Genomic DNA, 13,472 nt, shown 5'->3' with positions numbered 1-13,472 from the left:
TTAAACATGCTAAACAAATTCACTCCATACATTCTCCTGTGTAAATTACGTTTATAAAGCCCTTTTTCTAACTGCAAACCCTGTTCTGAAACTCTTCCTGGACAGATGTAATAGAACACATGGCCACGTCCCCACCAGACATAAATATCTCTTTGATATCCCCAGAGTCAAACTTAATCTATGTAAACACTCTATGTAAATAAAGGGACCTAGTCTATGGAACTCACTCCCTTATAATGATTTGAAAAGCTGTCCAACTTCTGCCATATTCAAAAATAAAACCAAAAAGTACCTGTAGTACTTTTTAAGTACGAGGGAGTAATGCGCAAAGCGTCCCTCACCTGTGACGTCACAGCGTCACCTGACGCCATATCAACACATCGGCCATTTTGTCGTCAGTTCAGTCATGGCGAGGACTAACCCTTCATGCAAACTGCACCTACTATCAAGAAGAAGAAGATTTTGTGTTCCACCGATAGTATTATCGTAAGTAAGCACTTATATTTTATATTTTATTAAATTAATTGATTCTATTTTTCTGTAATAAAGGTCCAAAGGGTTGTTAAGGAACAAGGGTGTAGCGATACCGACGCTCAGTGCGCTCAACTCACACCAAAGTATCACCTGTGTAGCTTCTGTAATTAGTGTTAATTAGTTATGCTATAAGATAATGAAGCGAGTATAAGATTAACTCGCTACAAGGGTACTGTGTTGGGAGGTGAGGGCTGTTACTGGTGTCTGTGGGGATGTGAGGACTTGTACCAACCACTATCAACACCAGTACCTTGTCTTGCATCCTGCTTAGTATTCCTATTGAGATATGAAGTATTATTGCATTCATATAATTATTCATTCATTGTCATTACTATTTTTATGGGCTATGTTCTGTTACCCTAATGCTTTTTACCCCTGGGCATGTCCATTTACTCTCCAGCCCTTCACAAGCCACTGCTGCACCCCCTCCATGCCCATACTTACTGTGCTTATTCTTACAGGACTGCACTGCATTATGTGGTGCTCACTGCCTGGACACCTTGATACATGCATTATAGGGTTCTGGTAGTTGTTCTACTCACCAAGCCCTTCCAAGGCCAGGCTTGACATGTGAGAGCTTGGTCCAACAGGCTGTTGCTTGGACAGGCCCCTCAGGCCCACATATCCACCACAGCCTTGTTTGTCCGGCACTTCAAAATCAAATGTTTATTTACGTAAGGTACATACATATTTTTAGGTAAGGTACTCTTTATTTGGGTAAATTTATCTTCGTAGTATTTAGCTTTGGCTCGTCTAATTATCTTGGATAGCAATAACGAGTAATTCTTTGAGAATTCTTTGGAGACAATTCCTAACCTATACTTCTCCCAACCTATACTTCTTCTCAAGGTCATCTTCACTTCTTGAAGATGTTCAGGTTTTCTCTTGAAGATGTCGACGGTTGTTCCAGCAATACTGTATTTCTTTTATTGCTGAAAACCTGTTTTCAGCCATAAAAAAATAATCCTGAATCCAGAAAAAAATCCCTTTTGTATCGTCTGGAAATTTTCAAATATTGCTGATCAAACCTGAGTCTAAATTATTTGTATATATTATGAATTACAGAGGTCCCAGGACAGGGTTTTTAGGCACTCCACTTACATTTTCCCACTCTGACTTAACCCCCATTTATACAAACTCAGTCTTATCTTTTAGCTAATAATTTATTGTACACACCATACTCAGCCTGTGTAGGGTAGTTTATTGTGCATGTGTAGTATATATATTTGTGTAGTATATTTGGTATATTTAATGCCTCTAACCTCTCCTCATAGTTCTTGTCCTTCAGTTCTGGGAGCCACTTAGTAGCATGTCTTTGCACCTTTTCCAGTTTGTTTATGTGCTTCTTAAGATATGGGCACCATACAACCGCTGCATATTCCAACTTTGGTCTAACAAAAGTCGTGAACAATTTCTTGAGTATTTCGCCATCCATGCATTTAAAAGCTCTGAATATTATCCTTTACCTGCAATTGGTTGTTGCTGTATTTATAGAATATGATTTGTTCTACTTTACATTTGTTTGTTCCTTTTTTTCAAAATTTCTTTCTGCCTCTCTCCTCACTGCCGTGTAGTTGTTTCTCTTTGTATTACTGGTATGTTTGGGGGTTTGGCCTCTTCGTATATTGATTCCATTTTTGTGTCTTTTGGTCTCTGTCCGTCTTGAAATTTCAGTTGAACAAATCCTGTTTCCTAGTTCTGCATCTTTGTTTTGGTATAAATGTTTTTGTTCCTTTATCATATATTTCACAAAATTGACATACTGTGCATTAATTCATCTCAATTACTTCCTTTCCTAACAGCAAGCCTTTCCAGTAAAATTCTTTGAATTCTTTTCTGACTTCTGGCCTAATGTTTGTTTTATCCTAGTGTGTATGATGCCTAGCGTGTGTCTGGTGCCTGTTGTGTTAAACCGAAGATAAATGCATAAGTATAGGTCAGTAATTTCTCCAGCTTTGAAAGGGGCTTTCATTATGCAGCAGTATTCCACTCTAGAGAGCACTAGCGTCTTGAAAACTATCATCATCGGTATAGCATCTCTAGTGTGAAAAGTTCTTGTTATCTATCCTGTCATTTTTCTTGCAGTTGTGACGGCTACTTTATTGTGTTCTTTAAATGTAAGGCCTTCTGACATCAGTACACCCAAATCCTTTACGTTGCTTTTCCGTTCAATGTTATGATTTGACTGAGTTTTGTAAGTGGTTTCCGTTTTTATATTTTTTATTTTTTCCGTAGCGCATGAGCTGAAACTTATGTTCGTTAATCACCATGTTATTTTCTGTAGCCCATAGAAAGACCTGATTTACATCTGATTGGAGGTTTGCCGTGTCCTCTATGTTGCCTACTCTCGTGAAGATTCTAGTGTCATCTGCAAAGGATGATCAAGTACTATAGGTTGTGTCCTTGTCTATGTCCGATATGAGGATGAGAAAAAGTATTGGAGCAAGCACAGTACGCTTGGGGACTGAGCTCTTTACGGTTGATGGTCCAGATTTTATTTTGTTGACTACTACACATTGGGTTCTATTAGTCAGGAAGTTGTATATCCATCTGCCTATTTTTCCGGTAATTCCTTTTGAACGCATTTTATGTGCAATAACACAATGGTCACATTTGTCAAAGGCTTTTTTTTGTCAAAGCGTTTTGTTTGTCTTCCATGGCATCTAGTGCCATGTCAGAGTGGTCCAGCAACTGTGATAGGCAAGAGCGCCCTGTTCTGAAACCATGTTGTCTGGGGTTATGGAGATGCTGTGATTCCATGTATTTTGTGATCTTACTTCTTAGCATTCTCTCAAAGATTTTTATGATGTGCGATGTTAGTGCTATCGGTCTGTAGTTTTTTGCCTCTGCCTTATTTCCTCCTTTATGGGGCGGTGCTATCTCTGCGGTTTTTAGTATGTCAGGGACAATGCCAGTATCTTGGCTTTGTCTCCAAAGAATGTGAAGGGCCTGCGATAACGTTTTTTACAGTTCTTGATGAATATAGAGTTCCAAGAGTCAGGGCCTGGTGCAGAGTGCATAGGCATACTGTCTATGGCTTCTTCAAAATCCAGTGGGGATAGGATCACATCTGATTTATGATTTGATGTTGGTATCATATCCATGAAAAATTCATTTGGGTTATCAATCAGATGGATGGAGAGCTACACTCGTGGTGTCCCATTTTCCCAGCACTCTTTGTCATATAATGCTTTGAAACTTTTGACGGATTTGGCCTCCACCACCTTCTCACCTAACATGTTCCAACCGTTTACCATTCTGTTTGCAAAAGTGAATTGTCTTACATTTCTTCGGCATCTTTGTTTAGTTCGTTTAAATCTATAACCTCTTGTTCTTGAAATTCCAGGTCTCGGGAAATCTTCCCTATCAAGTTTATCAATTCCTGTTACTGTTTTGTACGTAGTGATCATATCTCCTCTTTTCCTTCTGTCTTCTAGTTTGGAATATTTAATGCCTCTAATGTCTCCTCATAAATCCTGCCCTTCAGTTTTGGTATGAATGTTTGTGTGCCTTCATCGTATATTTTGCAAAATATGGAATACATCTCATTTACTTTACTTTAAGAATATGGTTCGATCAATTAAAAACCCTCTTGTTCAAATTGCAAAGAGACTGAAAGAGATGCAGCATGCTCAATGGATTATATATTAGTGATTATTATTAGGATTATATATTAGTGAATCATATTAGTGATTCAATTATTATGGTCATAAAACAATAAACAAATAGTTTTGGTGTTATTACACTCTATTCACAGGTTATATATAAGTATCTGCATGTTTTGTTCACCATTACAAACCACTAAGTTGGTTTGATTTTTGTTGAGATTGTTATTTATGATAAGATTCCTTACGTTATCTGAGAATGAAGCTATGTCGGTATTGGGAAATCTATAGATGGCACTTATAGTCAAGGAGGATTTAAGGGATTTACTGGAGAACTTGGCAAAGGTATATTCACAATAGTCGTCTCTATTACTAATGAGACTATTGCAGATGAAGGTATCTTTGTAAGATATTGCTATGCCACCTCCTTTTTTTATTAGGCCTGCAGTTGTGAATGGCTTTATTATCACCTTCATTGTATTATCACCTGACCTAATGCGGGTATAAAATCAACTAATATATATATATATATATATATATATATATATATATATATATATATATATATATATATATATATATATATATATATATATATATATATATATATATATATATATATTCAAAATTCGTCAGTGTACTACATTTTTGTTGTTGCTTTTAGGTGATGCTTTTAACCAGTGTACGTGGGTCTGATTGTGCAACCACAGTTCGAAGAATAATGAAGATATGAACAAACGGCCTGTGGTCACTATACAGTCTGGAAGGGCAAAAGAAGAAATTGGCATTTCTACAAAAACAAGAACTATATAATGTTATTTTAAGTAAGTAACCAAAAAATTAAATAATTTTTTTAAAGTTTAAAATTCACTTAAAAATGTAAATTTTAAGTTAAAAAATTTTAACCAAAAAACTTGATATTTTTCATATTTGGAACCATTCCATAATCCCAAGCATAAATGATTATATTTCTATCACTTGCTCTTAAGATTGTTTCATTTAATAGAGGTTGGGCATAATTGTTCTCTGCTGCTAATAGAACTGACTGACTTAGCTATAGGAAAATGTAAAATTAATTAGTTTATCCATTACAGTATTTTGCAGTTTATTTCATGATCCTGTGCTCAATACTTGCATAAATAGTAGATTACAAAATGCATTTTTATATCATTAGTATTGAATAATAATAATGCAAATAATTGACATATAAATGATGTACAATTAATTGGTAGGTGATATTATATTATTAATATTTTTTCATTCTTGCAAAGCCTTAACAAAGTCATTAACATGTTAATATAAACTTGATCACCTTCCACTTATTTTCTCATGTGCTACCTACATGTACAAAACCTTATTCCTAAATGCATATTTTGTTCTGAAACTTGTCGTTTATATGTTGTGTATCACCATCTCTGGAGAGTTTTATCTGATTGATGTATAAATTACTTTTAATTTTACAGAATATTATTGTTATACTGAATTTATTATTATATAAATAACTTAATTTTACAGAATCATCTATCAACGCACATCCACAAGTTGAGGAGGAGGATGTGACCTTCCAGATGTCTGAAGTACTGAAACAGGCACCAAACAGGCCTGGTGGATCTAGGTACAAGGTAAAATAATTTAATTTTTTTTTTTTTTTTTTTTTACTAATTGTCCGATATATATATATATATATATATATATATATATATATATATATATATATATATATATATATATATATACATATATATATATATATATATATATATATATATATACATATATATATATATATATACATATATATATATATATATATATATATATATACATATATATACATATATATATATATATATATATATATATATATATATATATATATATATATATATATATATATATATACATATATATATATATATATATATATATATATATATATACATATATATACATATATATATATATATATATATATATATATATATATATATATATATATACATATATATATATATATATATATATATATATATATATATACATATATATACATATATATATATATATATATATATATATATATATATATATATATATATATATATATATATATATATATATATATATATATATATATAATGTGTCGTACCTAGTAGCCAGAACGCACATCTCAGCCTACTATGCAAGGCCCGATTTGCCTAATAAGCCAAGTTTTCTTGAATTAATGTTTTTTCGACTACCTAACCTAACATTTTCAGCTACCTAACCTAACCTATAAAGATAGGTTAGGTTCGGTCATATATCTCTATTAATTTTAACTCCAATAAAAAAAGAATTGACCTCATACATAATGAAATGGATAACTTTATCATTTCATAAGAAAAAAAATAGAGAAAATATATTAATTCATGAAAACTTGGCTTATTAGGCAAATCGGGCCTTGCATAGTAGGCTGAGAAGTGCGTTCTGGCTACTAGGTACGACATATATATATATATATATATATATATATATATATATATATATATATATATATATATATGTCGTACCTAGTAGCCAGAACGCACTTCTCAGCCTACTATGCAAGGCCCGATTTGCCTAATAAGCCAAGTTTTCATGAATTAATGTTTTTTCGACTACCTAACCTACCTAACCTGACCTAACCTAACTTTTTCGGCTACCTAACCGAACCTAACCTATAAAGATAGGTTAGGGTAGGTTAGGTAGGGATGGTTAGGTTCGGTCATATATCTACGTTAATTTTAACTCTAATAAAATAAAATTGACCTCATACATAATGAAATGGGTAGCTTTATCATTTCATAAGAAAAAAATTAGAGAAAATATATTAATTCAGGAAAACTTGTCTTATTAGGCAAATTGGGCCTTGCATAGTAGGCTGAGAAGTGCGTTCTGGCTATTAGGTACGATATATATATATATATATATATATATATATATATATATATATATATATATATATATATATATATATATATATATAATATGTATGTGTGTGTGTAATTACCTAAGTGTAGTTAAAGGATGAGACCGTCTTCCCAGCACTCTTTGTCATATAACGCTTTGAAACTACTGACAGTCTTGGCCTCCACCACCTTCTCACCTAACTTGTTCCAACCGTCTACCACTCTATTTGCGAAAGTGAATTTTCTTATATTTCTTTAGCATCTGTGTTAAGCTAGTTTCAATCTATGACCTCCTGTTCTTGAAGTTCCAGGTCTCAGGAAATCTTCCCTGTCGATTTTATCAATTCCTGTTACTATTTTGTATGTAGTGATCATATCACCTCTTCTGTCTTTTAGTTTTGGCATATTTAATGCCTCTAACGTCTCCTCGTAGCTCTTGCCCTTCAGTTCTGGGAGCCACTTAGTAGCATGTCTTTGCACCTTTTCCAGTTTGTTGATGTGCTTCTTAAGATATGGGCCAACTTCTGTTGTTGGGCACCACACAACAACTGCATATTCTAGCTTTGGCCTAACAAAAGTCATGAACAATTTCTTTAGTATATCACCATCCATGTATTTAAACGCAATTCTAAAGTTAGAAAGCGTAGCATAGGCTCCTCGCACAATATTCTTTATGTGGTCCTCAGGTGATAGTTTTCTATCTAGAACCACCCCTAGATCTCTTTCTTTATCAGAATTCTTTAAAGATTTCTCACATAATGTATAGGTTGTGTGGGGTCTATGTTCTCCTGTTCCACATTCCATAACATGGCATTTATTAACATTAAATTCCATTTGCCAAGTGGTGCTCCATATACTTATTTTATCCAGGTTTTCTTGAAGGGCATGACAATCATCTAAATTTCTTATCCTTCCTATTATCTTAGCATCATCAGCAAACATGTTCATGTAATTCTGTATACCAACTGGTAGATCATTTATGTAGACAATAAACATCACTGGTGCAAGAACTGAACCCTGTGGTACTCCACTTGTGACATTTCTCCAGTCCGATACATTGCCTCTGATTACTGCCCTCATTTTTCTATGTCAGAAAATTTTTCATCCATATTAGAAGCTTACCTGTCACCCCTCCAATATTTTCCAGTTTCCAGAACAACCTCTCTATGTGGAACTGTCGAATGCCTTTTTTAGGTCCAGATAGATGCAGTCAACCCAACCATCTCTTTCCTGTAATATATCTGTTGCTCGATCATAGAAACTGAGTAAATTCGATACACAGGATCTTCCAAATCGAAAACCATACTGTCTGTCTGAAATTATATCATTTCTCTCCAGGTGTTCTACCCATTTAGTTTTAATTATTTTTTCCAATATTCCAATTCCAATTTTTTCCAATAATGTGTGTGTGTGTATGTATATTTGTGTTGTTGAATATGACCGAAAGTCATAGTCTTTCTGCCCCTCTCCTTACTGCTATTGTTGTTTCTCACATCTTTGTATTGCTTGTATGTTTGGGCAATTTTTCCCCTTTTTCTAGTTCTGCATCTCTGCTTTAGTATAAATTTTGTTGTGCCATTATCATATATTTCACAAAACTTGACATACATCTCATTTACTTCATGTCCTAACAGCAAGTGTTTGTCAAATTCCTTAAGGAAATATCTGAGTTCCCCATAATGACCTCTCCACAAGTCAGGTTTTTCAACTGCTTCAAGCTCATTTTCTTCCAGATTATAATGCATTGCATACTTTATTCCCAAAAAGACATGGTCACTTTTACCCAAGTGACCATGTCACTTGGGTAAAAGGAGGGAGGTACCAAAGGAGGGAGGTACTGAATGATAAATATATCTTTCTCTTTCCTGGTAAATATAATATCCAGCATGGAGGGAACATCCCCTTCCCTCATCCTCGTAGCTTGTTTAACATGTAGAAACATGAATGTTTACAGGGTGAGGTTTACGAAATTATATATATATATATATATATATAATTGGTCTCTGGTCTATATATATTATATATATATATATATATATATATATATATATATATATATATAAGTTTGTGTGTGTGTAATTTATATAAATAAATAATTAAATATTAATTTTGTTAATATCTTTTCAGGGAAAACTTGCAAGTACAATTCGTATACAAGAGGGGCAACAAGAGCCAGAGGATGTCTACTAAGAAAATATATAAGTCTTTATCCTCACACTCTTGATATATGGTCTTCTCTGGTCTCTTTATTTTCTCTCCTCACAAATGTCCCTTTTTTTATTTCTTTTACGTTTCTCTCCTGTTTTTCTTGTCCTTTAATCTCTCCTTTCCTCCTCTCTTCTAACACCTCTCGTTTCCTGTCTCTTCTAGCTTCTCTCTTCCTTTACTTTTTATATTTGTGGTATTCATTTATGTCATTTTTATCTTGTATATTTTTCTTGTATCTTTTTCTTATCTTGTGTTTCTCTTCCCTTCTCTTCAATGATTTCTCATTTCTCTCCTCTCTCTGTTGTTTCTGTTCTGTCTTCTCTCTCCTTGCCTTAATTTTGTTCTGTCTCCTCTTTTGTTGTGTGTGTGTCTTTCTGTCTCTGTCTGTCTCTCTCTCTCTCTCTGGCTCTCTTGCTCTCTCTCTCTCTCTCTGGCTCTCTCTCTCTCTGGCTCTCTCTCTCTCTCTGGCTCTCTCTCTCTCTCTCTGGCTCTCTCTCTCTCTCTCTCTGGCTCTCTCTCTCTCTGGCTCTCTCTCTCTCTCTCTGGCTCTCTCTCTCTCTCTGGCTCTCTCTCTCTCTCTCTGGCTCTCTCTCTCTCTCTCTCTGGCTCTCTCTCTCTCTCTCTGGCTCTCTCTCTCTCTCTCTCTGGCTCTCTCTCTCTCTCTCTCTCTGGCTCTCTCTCTCTCTCTCTCTGGCTCTCTCTCTCTCTCTCTCTGGCTCTCTCTCTCTCTCTCTTTCTCTCTCTCTCTCCCTCTCTCTCTCTCCCTCTCTCTCTCTCTCTGGCTCTCTCTCTCTCTGGCTCTCTCTCTCTCTGGCTCTCTCTCTCTCTCTCTGGCTCTCTCTCTCTCTGGCTCTCTCTCTCTCTCTCTGGCTCTCTCTCTCTCTCTCTGGCTCTCTCTCTCTCTCTCTGGCTCTCTCTCTCTCTCTCTGGCTCTGTCTCTCTCTCTCTGGCTCTGTCTCTCTCTCTCTGGCTCTCTCGCTCTCTCTGGCTCTTTCGCTCTCTCTGGCTCTTTCGCTCTCTCTGGCTCTCGCTCTCTCTGGCTCTCTCTCTCTCTCTCTGGCTCTCTCTCTCTCTGGCTCTCTCTCTCTCTCTCTCTGGCTCTCTCTCTCTCTCTCTCTCTCTGGCTCTCTCTCTCACTCTCTGGCTCTCTCTCTCTCTCTGACTCACTCTCTCTCTGGCTCACGCTCTCTCTCTCTGGCTCTCGCTCTCTCTCTCTGGCTCTGGGTCTCTCTCTCTGGCTCTCATATTTCATTTGATTTAAAAATGTCTGAGATTTTTTACTTAATCTAAGTTATATTGCATGGTGCTAATATGAATATTATACATGACTGTTTTTTCTTTTCTTTCTCTTTCTCCCTTTTTCTTTCTCTTTCTTTCCTTCTCTCTCTTTTTCTTTCTCTTTCTACATGAATATTATACTTGACTGTGTTTACATTCACTTGTAGATTTTTATTTTTAGTTAATTAGTCCTAAACTTTTGATTAATAGATTTTTATTATTAGTCATAGAAAAACTATAGTGTTATATGTATACTCGGAAAATTTTACTTGTTTTAGTTTTAAGTAACAATAACTGCTTATAACGTCAGACTGATCTCAGCATGACATGAATCACAGGCTGCTTGATCACAAAATCTATTGTGTTCACATATTGCATATATAGATTTTTAAATTTTTACTTTTATATTCTGTTATAGATATAGTCTATATATTTCGAGCTATTACATATATTTTGTTGTATTACTCATTCTTAATTAAATAAATATAATATTTTAATTCTCTTTTTGTACCCTATTTATTTGTAATTTACACATACATATATAGGATGTCCATTTCTATCTCAGATATGTCTTCTTTCTTTCTCTCCCTTTCTATTTCAGATATGAATTACAAAATTATTATACCCTAATTTACCCTAAACGCTTTAATGTAGGTAATTAAAAGATCATAAAAAAGTTTTTAGAAATGTTAATTATATACGTTCTAAGGTTGTATATAAAAGTTCTCAAAAAACCTTTTCTAAACGTAATTATAAACGTGCTGAAAACAATGAAATGTCGTTTTTAGGATGTTTTAAAAACATGAAAATGTTTGCTGGGATGAATATGAAAGAAAGTTAGGATTAGCCTAGTTTCAAAGGAAGTAGCTAAAAGGTACTCATCAATGCTTACCAGTATCATAAGAAAGGCAAAACTTGCATATTATGTGAATAGATTCAATGAAGCAAAAGGCAACATGAAAAGCACTTGGAAAACTATTTCTAGTATCCTAGGAACTAAACAACACTCACATAACCAAATAAAACTCTACAAGGATGGGGATATACCGTCAACTGATTTAGAAATGGCAAATGAATTTAATACTTTCTTTTCATCGGTTGGTGCTAATCTTGCCAGTAAAATCCCACAGACTCAGACACATATTAACACATATCTCTCAGGCAGCTATCCAAACTATCTTCTCCTTTCACCAATCAGCCCGGCAGATGCAAACCATGCTCTGAAACTCTCCCTGGACAGATGTAATAGGACCCATTATCACCACACCAGAAATAAATATCTCTTTGATATCCCCAGGGTCAAACTTAATCTGTGTAAACACTCTATGCAAATTAAGGGACCTAGTCTATGGAACTCACTCCCTAGTGAATTGAAAAACTGTAAAACTTTTGCCTTATTTAAAAGCAAAACCAAAAAGTACCTAACTTCATCTTCTTAGTTTCCTACACTGAGCTTTAAATTTGCTCTGTACCTAGTGTTACCCAATCTCTTAATTTTTATGTAATATCAAACAACCTTATCATTGTGTTCATTGCTGTCTTCTTTTATGTGCTAGCCATATGCTGTATTGTGACTACCAATTTTTGTCAACCACCATTCAAGCTGTCATTGCAATTAATCTTATATTGTTTCTGCTGTATTGTGCCTACCAATTTGTTGTCAACTACCATTTTAAGCTGTCATTGCAATCAATCTTAGCTACCTATGTGCTTTAATATACTATACCTACAATTTTATCTCATCTTTTTTTTTTTTCATTTCATGTAATCTGTTATCATTTTTTGTCTATAAATTTTGCAAGTATTTACCTCCTTAAAATTTTCTTAGATTAAGGACCTGCCCGAAACGCTGCGCGTGCTAGTGGCTTTACAAGACTGTAATTACCATATTTGTATCCTCACATTCCTTATGTACATTCTTGTATATGCATAAATAAATAAATAAATAAATAAATAAATAAATAAATAAGATGTTGTGTCCATCATACACTCTCTAAAAACCAAGGCAGGGAACACCAGTGAAATTCCGTCCATTGTGTACAAGAGAGCCTCCCATGCCCTTGCCCCACCCATAGCAGTACTGTTCAACAAATCTATAGAGTGTCACACCTTCCCTGATATCCTCAAAAAAGCAAGAGTAACGCCAGTCCATAAAGGAGGCAATCCGGCGGACATAAACAATTATAGACCAATATCAAATCTACCCATTCTATCAAAAATATTTGAAAAAAATTCTTTACAAACAGCTCTATTCCTACCTCGTAAGATTCGACAAACTCAGCCCCTGCCAGTTTGGCTTCCGGTCCCAAAAGAGCACCAACGATGCAATCATTACAAATCAATCATCTGTGAGATCACCACAAATGTGGTGATCTCACAGATGTTAACAACTACAGACCTATATCAATCCGGCCAAACTTGTCAAAAAATTTTGAAAAACTAATCTATAAGCAGCTTTACTCATATCTAGCCAAACTCAATATACTTAGCCCTTGCCAATATGGCTTCAGACCCAAAAAAGCACTAACGATGCACTTATTAGTATGCTTAACTCGATTCATACAGCTCTTGATAAATATGAGTTCCCTGTTGGGTTATTTGTGGACCTGCGTAAAGCTTTTGATACTGTCAACCACCAAAACCTTCTTCTTAAATTACATCATTATGGAGTCAGAGGACACTCCCTACAATACCTCGAATCCTACCTTACTGACAGGCTCCAATATGTTTCTGTGAATAATACAATTTCTCCCACCCTACCCATCAACATTGGTGTTCCTCAGGGCAGCATACTTGGCCCTCTCCTCTTTCTCATCTACATTAATGACCTTCCAAATGCCTCCCAACACCTCAAACCAATTCTATTTGCTGACGACACAACCTTCATTTACTCCAGTCCTGACCCCCTTGCTCTAAATGC

At 34.9% G+C, this 13,472-nt stretch overlaps 1 long non-coding RNA gene across 3 annotated transcripts; it reads left to right on the top strand.

Moving 5' to 3' along the window:
- The first annotated feature begins 272 nt into the window (after positions 1–272).
- On the top strand, positions 273–9,533 carry LOC138373318 (uncharacterized). 3 transcript variants are annotated; one of them, XR_011231157.1, is made up of 5 exons: positions 273–486; positions 996–1,213; positions 4,804–4,963; positions 5,655–5,761; positions 9,194–9,533. It is a non-coding gene; the product is annotated as an uncharacterized lncRNA (long non-coding RNA). The 3 variants fall into 3 exon arrangements; XR_011231156.1 differs by lacking the exon at positions 996–1,213 and having other exon boundaries at positions 291–486; XR_011231155.1 differs by lacking the exons at positions 996–1,213; positions 4,804–4,963 and having other exon boundaries at positions 365–486.
- The last annotated feature ends 3,939 nt before the right edge of the window (positions 9,534–13,472 follow it).

The sequence above is a fragment of the Procambarus clarkii genome, chromosome 41 (assembly GCF_040958095.1).
Source record: "Procambarus clarkii isolate CNS0578487 chromosome 41, FALCON_Pclarkii_2.0, whole genome shotgun sequence".
Lineage (NCBI taxonomy): Eukaryota > Metazoa > Arthropoda > Malacostraca > Decapoda > Cambaridae > Procambarus > Procambarus clarkii.
This window is presented reverse-complemented; position numbering and strand designations above follow the sequence as displayed.